Raw genomic sequence first — 12109 nt, forward strand, 5'->3', positions numbered from 1 at the left:
GCAGGCCAAAGGGGAGCAACCAGCGTCAGCCGTGTCCCTTCGTGCGAGACGAACTTCTGAATGACTCTGTTGATGATCTTGAACGGTGGGAATGCGTAAAGGTCGAGATGGGACCAATTCAGCAGAAAAGCATCCACATGAACTGCTGCTGGGTCTGGAACTGGGGAACAGTACAAAGGAAGCCTCTTGGTCATGGAGGTGGCAAACAGATCTATCGTAGGCTGACCCCACAAGGTCCAAAGTCTGTTGCACACGCTCTTGTGAAGGGTCCATTCCGTGGGGATGACTTGATCTTTTCTGCTTAGGCGATCTGCTGAGACGTTCATGTTGCCCTGAATGAACCTCGTTACTAGAGTGAGGTTTAGACTTCTTGACCAAATGAGGAGGTCCCTTGCTATCTCGTATAGGTTCCTCGAATGGGTCCCTCCCTGCTTGGAGATGTAAGCCAAGGCTGTGGTGTTGTCGGAGTTCACCTCCACCACCTTGCCTAGCAGGAGGGACTTGAAGTTCATAAGGGCCAAATGAACTGCCAGTAGCTCCTTGCAGTTGATGTGGAGCGTTTCCTGTTCCCTGTTCCACGTTCCCGAGCATTCCCGTCCGTTCAAGGTCGCGCCCCAGCCCGAGTCTGATGCATCCGAGAAGAGATGAAGATTGGGGGTCTAAATCGCTAACGATAGGCCCTCCTTGAGAAGGAGGTTGGTCTTCCACCACAAGAGAGTGGTCTTCATCTCTTTGGTGACAGGGATAGAGACTGCTTCGAGCGTCAAATCCTTGTCCCAATGAGCTGCTAGATGGAATTGGAGAGGGCGGAGGTGGAGTCTCCCTAACTCGACGAACAGGGCTAATGATGACAGGGTCCCTGTGAGACTCATCCACTGTCTCACCGAGCAACTGTTCCTCTTCAGCATGCTCAGGATGCAATCTAGGGCTTGGCTTATCCTTGGGGCCGATGGAAAAGCCCGAAAATCCTGACTCCGAATCTCCATTCCCAGGTAAACTATGGATTGGGAGGGAATGAGCTGGGACTTTTCGAAGTTGACTAACAGACCCAGTTCCTTGATCAAGTCCAAAGTCCAGTTGAGACTCTCCAGACAGCGACGACTCGTGGAGGCTCTCAACAGCCAGTCGTCTAAGTAAAGGGAGGCTCTGATGTCCGATAAGTGGAGGAATTTTGCAATATTCCTCATCAGATGCGTAAACACCATAGGAGCTGTGCTTAGGCCAAAACACAGGGCTTGGAATTGGTACACAACCTTTCCAAAAACGAATCTCAGGAAAGGTTGGGAGTCTGGATGAATAGGAACATGAAAGTAAGCGTCTTTCAGATCCAACGAGACCATCCAGTCCTCCTGCCTGACCGCTGCTAGGACCGACTTCGTCGTCTCCATAGTGAACGTCTGCTTGGTGACATAAGCATTGAGCGCGCTGACGTCCAGCACCGGTCTCCAACCTCCTGTCTTCTTGGCCACCAGAAAGAGACGGTTGTAGAAGCCCGGGGATTGATGGTCCCGGACTATAACCACTGCCTTCTTCTGTAACAGGAGCGACACCTCCTGGTGCAACGCTAGCCTCTTGTCCTTTTCCTTGTAGTTGGGAGAGAGGTTGATGGGAGAAGTGGTCAGAGGGGGTTTGCGGCAGAATGGTATCCTGTAACCCTCCCTTAGCCACCTGACAGACTGGGCGTCTGCACCTCTCCTTTCCCAAGCTTGCCAGAAGGTCTTGAGTCTGGCTCCTACTGCTGTCTGGAGAGGAGGAGAGTCAGTGTTTGCCTTTTGAAGACTTGGGACCTTTCCTAGACCTGCTCCTGGAAGAGTCTGGACGGGAGCTTCCTCGGCTGGGGGCTCTGCCACGAAAGGGCGGAATAAACCTTGTAGCAGGAGTATCAGCCACTGGGGTGCGGTAAGTCCTGGGAGCTGAGGGAGCAACCTTAGTCTTACGAGCTGAAGAGGCCACAAGATCATGTGTGTCCTTCTGAATCAGGGCCGCAGACAAATCCTTGATAAGCTCTTCGGGAAACAAGAACTTAGAAAGCGGAGCAAAAAGGAGTTGAGACCTTTGACAAGGTGTGATGCTGGAAGAAAGAAAGGTGCAAAGTTGCTCCCTTTTCTTAAGAACTCCTGACACAAACATTGAAGCAAGCTCGCCAGACCCATCCCGAATTGCTTTATCCATGCAGGACATTAAAAGCATGGCCGAGTCCTTGTCCGCAGGGGAGGTCTTCTTGCTCAGGGCCCCCAGGCACCAGTCTAGAAAATTGAACATCTCAAAGGCACGAAATACACCCTTTAGGAAGTGGTCTAAATCGGAGAAGGTCCAGCAAACCTTAGAGCGCCTCATTGCTGACCTACGAGGAGAGTCGACCAAACTTGAGAAGTCAGCCTGGGCAGAGGCAGGGACCCCCAAGCCTGGTTCCTCTCCTGTGGCATACCATACGCCCGCCTTAGAAGTGAGCTTAGTAGGTGGGAACATAAAGGAAGTCTTCCCTAGTTGCTGTTTAGACTGCAACCACTCCCCTAAAATTCTTAAAGCTCTCTTAGAGGACCTAGCAAAGACGAGCTTAGTATAAGTTGACTTAACAGGCTGCATGCCCAGCGAAAACTCAGATGGAGGAGAGCGGGGGGTAGCAGAAACAAAATGGTCCGGGTATACCTCTCTGAAAAGAGCCAGGACCTTACGAAAGTCAATGGGTAGAGGAGAAGACTTCTGTTCTTCCACGTCTGATGAGGGATCCAGGTGCGCAGCTTCCTCCTCAGAAACCTCCTCACCAGAGTGTAGCGAAGTGGGAGGAAAAGTAACAGTGGTATGCTGAACAGCAGAATCTGAACAAGCGGGTGCATAAACGCTTGTGGTTTCATCCTCAAGTCTCTGTTGCTGAGTTAAAACCTGAGGTTCAGGCTGCAAAGACTGGTCAAGAAGAGTAGAGGAAGGTAGGCGCATGGGTTGAGGCGGCTGACTCCTAGCATGAGTCTCTTGTCTCAAGAGTTGCGCTTGCTGTAAGGGAGGCGGATGCGCAGTAGCAGGTTCCTGAGGAACGAGTTGAGGTTCCCGAGGTGTGAGCTGCGAGAGTTGAGGTAGCGGCTGCGCAGAACGCAGTTCTTGTCTCGCGAGTTGAGGTTCCTGAGGTGCTAGCCTAAGGAGTTGAGGCTCTCGCCTTGAGGAGGGTTGAGGTCGCTGCAGCGAGTGCTGAGGTGGCTGCCTCATGGATGGAAGAGGTTGTCGTACCTCAAGAGATTGTTGCCTCGCTGGTGGAGCCGCAAGCGGAAGCGGAGGAAGTAAGGCATAAGATTCCTGCTCCCATTGCTGAGGTTGCCTTAAGGAAGGCGGAGGTTGCTGCACACCGCTGGTAACTGGCAACTCAGTACGCGGTAAGGTATCCTGAGGAACCTCAACATCGTACGCCTGGCAGACTGGACTGCGGTGAGGCGGAGCGATCGCAGGAGGAGGTGTAACCTTCTCAGCCTGACACTCACGCATTAAGACCGCAAGCTGTGACTGCATGGACTGCAGCAAAGTCAACTTGGGGTCGACAGACACTAAGGTCTGCTGAGGCAAAGCCTTAACAGAAGATGAGGTCTGTTGCGGCATCACCTTACCTCTCTTAGGAGGTGTGCAGTCACCTGATGACTGCGGAGAGTCAGAGCTAATCCAATGACTGAAACCAGGTTGTAGAGCTCTTGAGGTCTGGACTTTGCGTTTGAGAGGTCTTGAGACCTGAGTCCAGCGTTTTCTCCCTGACATTTCTTCTGCAGACGAGTAAAAGACGGGCTCAATCGTCTGCGGGTGGGAGTGACGGTCTCTGTAAGACACGCCCGCAACCACCGAGGATACTTCTGTGCGCCGATCAAGGCCTGCCGAACCCTTTTGCCCTTCGACATTGCTTCTCCCCTGGGCTTGGGAGCTTGCAAGAGGTCCCGGACTGGGAGGACGACTGGCACGCACAGAAGTACCCTCACGCACCACACTGACACTGACACTAGCACTTGGCACCGCACTGACACTAGCACTTGGCACAGCACTGGCACTATCCCCTCCCACTGCACTTTTGACCTTAAGTTCTTTGACTTCTGCCATAAGAGACTTATGATCACTAACCACCGATTCCACTTTGTCACCTAAAGCCTGAATGGCACGCAAAACATCGGACATATCAGGTTGAGTACAAACAGTAGGTTCGGGGGTAGCCACTACAGGGGGAGGAAAAGGTTGAGGATCATGAGGTGAGGAAAAAAGTGAAGAGCGAGAAGAACTCGTCCTAACTCTCTCTCTCTCTAACTTGGTTGAATATTTCAGGAATCGAACAAATTCAAGTTCCGAAAGTCCGGCGCATTCCCCACATCGATCTTCCAACTGACAGGGTCTTTCCCTACAGTCAGAACAAGCGGTGTGAGGATCAACCGAGGCCTTCGGAACACGCCTATTACAAGACCTACATCGTCTATGGGGTGGGGCTTGTGAAAGGTCAGACATCTTGAATCAAAGAGTTAGTCAAGGGGGATTCCAAATCAAGCAAAAAGATCGTTAACCATTAATCAAAACCAAATAAAAGCTATCTAAGCTAATAAGAAAAGTTTCCAGTATAGCGACAGCTGAAATCTTAGAGAAATACTTCACCAAAAACCGTGAACAATACTCCAAAATCATAAGCATATCCCAGAACGTCTTGCCGGAAGCACGACAGAGGAAAAAGTGAGGTGGTGTCAACAAGAAGTACTGCAGTACCTGGCCACAGGTGGCGCTGGTGAGTACACCCCCTTCTAGTATAGTGATAGCTGGCGTATCCCTCCCGTAGAATTCTGTCGGGCAACGGAGTTGACAGCTACATGATTATCGGGTAAGTTTAATATTGAAAAAATCATGTTTTGTCCTCTCTACATACAACCAAAGTCTCAGGTTCCTGCCTGTGTCTGTTGGGAAGTGGGGATCCACAACGGTTGAAGCGCCTATTTGCAGTGGATATAAAGGTCAAATTCCTTGAAAGCACACCATTTAATGTAGGAAAAGCTGTTTTGCTTAGAAATGTTGCCTTGTGTTATTCTATAATTTTACCACATTAAAAATCCTAAACAACAGTTCTTTTTACATTTGTCTCACATTATATGCAAGTTATCATTCCCTTAACTCCTTAAATCTAGAACAAAATATACCCAAATAGACAGCAATCTGCAACTTCTTACAAGCAAGTCCAGTAGTTGCAACATATTCACCAATTATACATTTACTAAGTGTTATGTTGTATATTGGTTATTTGTGCCTTATGTTTGGCAAACAAAGATGTATAACTTTATCTTTCAAAACTTAGCAATGTACAGTAAAGCTCTGATAGCCGTTTGAGTTCTAATTTGAACAGAAATGTGTTGTGCAATAGGTCAAGTTACAATATAGCTCCATAATTTGAATTTATCTACAGCACTATATGTCAAGGTGGGATATATCTTGATAATTCTATTTCATCTAATGGTAATTAAGTCACATGAGGAGGGAGGAAGAGGGTGTCTAAAGCGGTGTTTACACAGTCGGAAGTTTGTTTGAACCTGCTTGTCAAACGGTCCGAAGAGGTGGAGTTAGTCACAAATGAATAAGGTTTGTGGACAATGAAGCACCCCAAAAAAAAAGTCAGGCGAGAACAGACTTTCTTTGAACAGCTCAACAAATGTGTTCGACAACCAAATACCCTGTTCACACGTTCAAATATAGCTTTCAACACTTGTCTGTCAAACCGCGTATGACGAACCGTTCGACCGTGTAAACCTGCCTTTACTCTAGCTAGGTAAGGATGCAGCATCCTAGATTAGGTTAAGGTTAGTACACATTCATGTAATTTATTTAAGTAGTAATGTAAAGGAAGGAATGAAATGTTTAAACATATGAGGCCCATCCAGGTTTTTCTTTCAAAAAAAGGTAACATTGTTTAGTAATTCTTTGAAAGAGTTGTCCTCAATCACATAACTGGACTAGATTTTGGTTGCACTATAGCAATGTAGCCTATACAATACATTATGGAAGGATAAAGAATCAAGTTAGGTGGGTGCCACCTAACTTGATTCACTTAATGTACGATATGTTTTTCGGCCATGCGCTGCCGAGCATGCATCTGCAGACGCTGTTGCGAGTCAGTTGGCTCTTGCGTATCTTGCAATAAAGTGTGGTCACCAGGACGTTGTCTCATTGCAAACCCAACATGGCGCACAAGGGTGCGAGGAGTCAGTGAGCGACGATTATTTGAGGTGTGCTCAAAAGGCCACCGACTGTGATTTTCAGTGTCCTAAATGCAGGGAGTGCTCGATAGAATACATGCTGTTGCAGAAAATAATGGTAGGCCTCAGTGACCCTGTTTTAAAAAGGCACGTTTTTCAGGCATGTGATATATTTAAAAGTGTAGATGCCCTTCAGGCACTGTGTTGCAGTTTCGAAGCTGCACGCCAAGACGTTGAAAGTGTCCCGTGCGTCGCTATCGGTGAGAGGGAGTCTGCTGGCGCCTCGAGTGATGACGTCACAGGCAGTGATGACATAGAGCCAGACGTCGCGGTGTTGCGCGGCAACTTCAATGCAAGGCGTTGCGGAAATTGTGGGGGGCGCCATCCGTTTGGTCGAGCGTCGTGTACAGCAAAAGGTATGACGTGTCACGGGTGCCAAAAAGTAGGGCACTTTCAGAAATGCTGCAGAAGTACGAAGAAAGCGCCACTTGCCTCGAGTTTAGTGATTGTTGCAGACACACCTCTCCCCCCCACCCTACAATCAAGGCTTGTGTTTCCCATAGGAACGGGAATTCAGCATCGATACTCGTCGTAGCAGATACAGGAGCACAGATCTGCGTTGCCGGACCCACGATTCTTTCAACCCTGCAAATAAATCCCCTGGAGTTGCAGCCGCGAACAGGTCTGAGGGATGTAGCTAATCTCCGAGTGAGATGTCTCGGATCAACGGCATGCTTCATTGATATAGGTGGGCGACGCACGAAACAGGTGGTTTACTTTGTGCCGACGGCCAAGAACTTCTATGTATCGCTGAATGCTTGTAAAGAGCTGGGAATAGTACCGCCTGGCTTCCCTCACTCACACCATCTCGTTGCATCAGCTGATGTGTTTAATGAAGAAGTCACACGGCCTAACTCCCCTAAGACAATGAAGCCAGCCACCTTACCCATCCCGCCTGTGGAGGAGAATATACCAAGACTTGAGGAATGGTTATTACGGCATTTCTCATCAACCACCTTTAACACAACCAGGGAGCCTTCACCTGTAATGACGGGCAAGCAGCACTGATGCCGTGCCTTATGCATGTCACACGCCCGCAACAGTCCCTAAGCATTGGGAAGAGGAGGTCAAGACCCAACTTGACGAGGACGTTCAGAAGGGTGTGATAGAACCAGTCCCAGTGGGGGATGCAACGGAACGGTGTGCGAGGATGGTCGTCGTAGCCAAGAAGACGGGCCAACCTCGCCGCACAATAGACTTCTAGTGCCTCAACGCTCACTGTCTTCGTGAGACTCATCATACACCAACACCCTTCGACATGATTTCAAGCATCCCCATTCACACGTACAAGACTACGGCAGACGCCAACAGGGGTTTCCATCAAGTGGAATTGGACGAGGACAGCCATCCACTCACGACCTTCATCACCCCATGGGGACGATACCGTTATCGTAGAACACCCATGGGTCACTGTTCGGCGTCTGATGCCTACACAAAAAGGTTCGATACTTTGCTATACGATCACAGCATCGAAGAGGCACTCTGGCATGTATATGAATTCCTGTCAACGTGTACCTCTGGAGGTATCACACTCAAGCCCGAGAAGTTTAAATTCTGCAAGGAGAGAGGTTACTTTCATCGGTTATCTCTTTGGATGGGAGTCATACAAGCCCGCAGACGAACGACTAGACGCCATTCGTAACTTCCCTACGCCAGAGAAGCCCGGATATTAGGTCGTGGTTCAGATTCGTGAATCAAATAGCTCCCTTTCTTGCAACGGTGCCCATCATGGAGCTCTTTAGGGACCTCCTCAGAAAACCCACCGGGAAAAACGTCTACTGGGATAGCCAGCTACGTGACAAACTCCAGCAGGCACAGGAGGTCATCTGTCAATTAGCCAAGGACGGCTTGGCATATTACGACAAGACATGCCCTACGACGATAATGACGGATTGGAGCAAGGAAGGCATCGGTTTCGTAGCCCTTCAGCAGTATTGCGTTTGTCAGTCAGCTGACAGCCCCTTTTGTTGCAAGGGCGGCTGGCGCCTTGCCCTGTGAGGTAGTCGACACCTCACCCCCTCTGAAGCTGGATATGCCCCCGTAGAAGGAGAAGCCCTGGCAGTTACCTGGTGCTTGCGGAAGGCCAGGTTGTTCCTACTTGGGTGTCCTAATCTTACCATCATCACGGACCACCGTCCACTCGTCAAACTGCTGGGTGACAGAGCCCTCAAGGACGTCATCAACCCAAGATTACAGTATTCAACCTGAAAGAGAAGACACTCCAGTTCAAGTTCCACATGAAAAACCTGCCCGGAAAAAGGAACACCACCGCGGATTTTCTTTCAAGGTACCCGACCATGTGAGTATCCCACGAAGCTTCCGACGTGGATTTGGAGGACGACATCCAAGTGGCAGTGGCACGTGCAACCGTAGCCGGCTTGGAACCGGACATCATCGTGTTGGATGAAGACTGCGTCAGGAGCGCCGCATCTAACGACCCTGTATATCAACTCTTGCTTGCCAGGGTTGCAGCGGGCGACTGGCCCCAACAGAAATCGCAAGAACTTGCCTGCCTTCGTCCCTTCTTCAGCGTTCGGGAATGGCTAGCCATCACCCAGGATCTGGTGACATACTCAGTGGACCAAGGATGTGTTCGTTTGGTCATCCCCAAGGATTTATGCTGCCAGGTAGCCGCTAACCTACACACAGGACACCAAGGCCTCGACTCTATGCTTAGAAGAGCCAGGCAGTCGGTCTATTGGCCGGGAATAGAAGGGGACCTTTAGCCTCGCCGTGCCCAATGCACTTCATGCGGTGAACACGCCCCCTCACTGCCTCCTGAAGAAATGATGCACACGCCCCCTGCGGAATACCCTTTCCAGCAAGTCATCGCAGATATGTTCCAGATAGAAGGCAGTGTATACATGGTTGGTTAGAAGTAGCTCATTTCCCCAATGGTGCCACGTCTAACAAAATCAGCAATCACCTTCGATCATATTTCTCGCGTTGGGGAGCCCCGGAACAAATATAAACTGACGGAGGTACGAACTTGGCCAGCGAGGAGATGGAGGCCTTCTTCAGGAGATGGGGAGTCAAGGTCCGGCTGTCGTCGGCCCAGTATCCCCAGTCTAACGGCAAGGCAGAAGCAGCTGTCAAATCGGCAAAGAGGCTACTCCGAGAAAATACATTAAAGGGTGGAGCCCTTGAGTCGGACAAAACGGGACTGGCGATACTTTAGTATCTCAACACGCCTCTCAGGGAGATTAACAAGTAGCCATCTCAGCTTGCAACGGGTCGCCAGCTGCGCGATAGGGTACCGACGGCCAGGAGACACCTGTTAGAAGACAGACATTGGAGGCAGACGATACGTCGAAGGGAGTTACAAGTGGCAAGGTTGCAGGAGTTGATGCGCATCCCTGGCACTACCAGAAGACTGCCACCCATCGAACTAGGTACCCATGTACGCATACAAAACCAAGCTACCAAGCAGTGGGATAGAACGGGCATAGTAACAGAAACAAAGCCCCATCGTCAGTACACCGTCAAGCTCAACGGGAGCGGTAGGCTATCAAAAAGGAATAGACGACACCTGAGAGTCATCGCTCCGCCCTCTGGCACGCCCGTGTCTCAGCACGGGACCTCCGCAAGCCATACGCCAACAGAACAGGTAACACACCCCATACAGGAGCCAACGTCGTTAGTAGGCCGAGAAGGACCGCCGGTATACCCAAGTGGCTCAAAGACTTTGCAGAATGATGATATCTGTTGTATGTAATTGCATCAGGAATTGATATTTCTTTCCAGAGAATTTATGTATTCATTTTGTTTTCGTGTATGTATCGAAAAGTTAGCTTTATTTTTTTTTCTCTCATTTCTCATTGATTTAGTGACATTTCCCCCTTTCATTTCTGCCATGTTTAAGAATGTTCTGGGGGGGGGACTACGATATGTTCCGGTATTTCCCCCTTTCATTTTTTGGGCCATGTATAAGTATAATCTTGAGGGGGGGATGTTTACTTGTTTTGGTTTTAAATCCAACCCTCCACTGAAGTCGAGTGAACTACTTCTCGGGCGGGTCCATATTAATCATCTAACGAAACATTTTCATAATAACTTATACAATTCTTTGATTGTAGCATCTTCCAAATCATATGATCTTGTGAAAAGTTTCTTCTTAAATTCAATTGCTCCCCTTTAGGTCCTTCATTTCAGTTGGCAGTTTATTATAATGTCTAGGTGCACAGTAGCTAAAAGCCCTTTCACCAAATTTACTATTTGTTCTTGGTTCAGATAGCCTATGTTTGTCACTCATGTGTCTTATGTTAACATTTGTTTCTAGTTCTAGTTTATTCAGGCATTCTTTTAGATATTTTGGTTCATTTTGGTTCAGTATCTTAAACGTTAGTAAGAGCAGCTTGTATTCAATTCTCGCTTTTACCGGCAGCCAGTGTAATTTAATTAGTGCAGGGGTAACTCATTCCCTATTGTGTAGTCCTTTTATTAATCTAGCAGCTCTGTTTTGTACTCTCTGAATTTTCTTCAGCTATGCGCTGCCGAGCATGCATCTGCATACGCTGTTGCGAGTCAGTCGGCTCTTGAGTATCTTGCAATAAAGTGTGGTCACCAGGACGTTGTCTCAATGCAAACCCAACACTTAAAGATTTTCTTAAATCTCACCAAGTGGGAGAGGAATTCAGACTATCTAGGTTAGGACCTGGTGCCTAGGCTAAGACATCCTTATTGTTCTGTGTTCACATACATTGCAGATTCTTTTAAATACTACATTATGAGCGATGAATTATGTCGAGACCGTGACAAAATTTAAGGACTTCCTTTATTATTACATTGTATTCAAGAAGTGTTCAATTCTACCCTACAATCCCGACTTCCCACCCAGGTCAATAAGGGTCCGAAGTGCCACTGTCCTCAGCGGGCATCATGTCCTCAATGGGTCTTATCCGCCGAGGCTAAACATGTTATATAGGGAAAATGCCCCCACCAGGCTATGTTGAGTTAGTGAATGGGGTCTCCCCTGCCATGTCCCTTCCAGGCAATGGAGCCATTTGTCAGACATGATAATTGGTAATAACCTGATAACAACTTCACTCACGAATGTATGCCGAACGATAACATTAGCAACGTTACCAATGATACAATGTGTTACCAACGATGACTCGGATTGTTAAGGTAATATTAGCGGTTACACAATATATAAATAGTACAAAAAGGGTACAGAAGCTAACAAACCCACCTAACCTAACCTAGTAGTTGACAGGTCACAAACCTCAGGTATTTACTGAGAACGGTAAAATTAGCCTCGATACGAATGATACACAGCGTTACCAACAGTACGGTGACATTACTAGCGATAGTAATGCTAGATATTTCCATACGTATTTTAAATAATTTTTCAATATAAATTTTACACAATATATAAAAGTACAAAAAGGGTAAAGAACCTAACAAACCCACCTAACCTAACCTAGGAGTTCCCAAGTAACAAAACTCACGTATGTACTGGGAATGTTAAAATAAGCAACGTTACCAATGATACACAGTGTTAACAACGTTACAAAGGCATTGCTAATGGTAGCAATGCTACAGTAATATTATCATGTATATTTTAATGAATTGTTCCATACACACTTTACACAATATATAAAAAGGTAAAAAAGGGGTGTTGTCACCCCTGCATATTCCCTATATAACATGTTTAGCCTCAGTATGTAGGTGCCCACTGGGGACAAAACCCGCTGAAGACAGTAGCACTTTGGATACTGTTGCCCAGGTCCTCACTAATTTAGGATTTATGGTGTCAAACTTGAGCCCTATAGGGATGTTTAGGCTACCTAAATCATTTATGCCTATTCTGATTTTTTTTCCATGGATATAATGCACTACATTGATTATCTGTA

General features: G+C 47.8%; 1 long non-coding RNA gene across 1 annotated transcript in view; it reads right to left on the reverse strand.

Moving 5' to 3' along the window:
- The window catches only part of LOC137659636 (uncharacterized), a 34984-nt gene that overhangs the window by 22108 nt on the left and 767 nt on the right, over positions 1-12109 (reverse strand). The window lies entirely within an intron of this gene.

This window comes from Palaemon carinicauda, chromosome 20 (assembly GCF_036898095.1).
Source record: "Palaemon carinicauda isolate YSFRI2023 chromosome 20, ASM3689809v2, whole genome shotgun sequence".
NCBI lineage: Eukaryota > Metazoa > Arthropoda > Malacostraca > Decapoda > Palaemonidae > Palaemon > Palaemon carinicauda.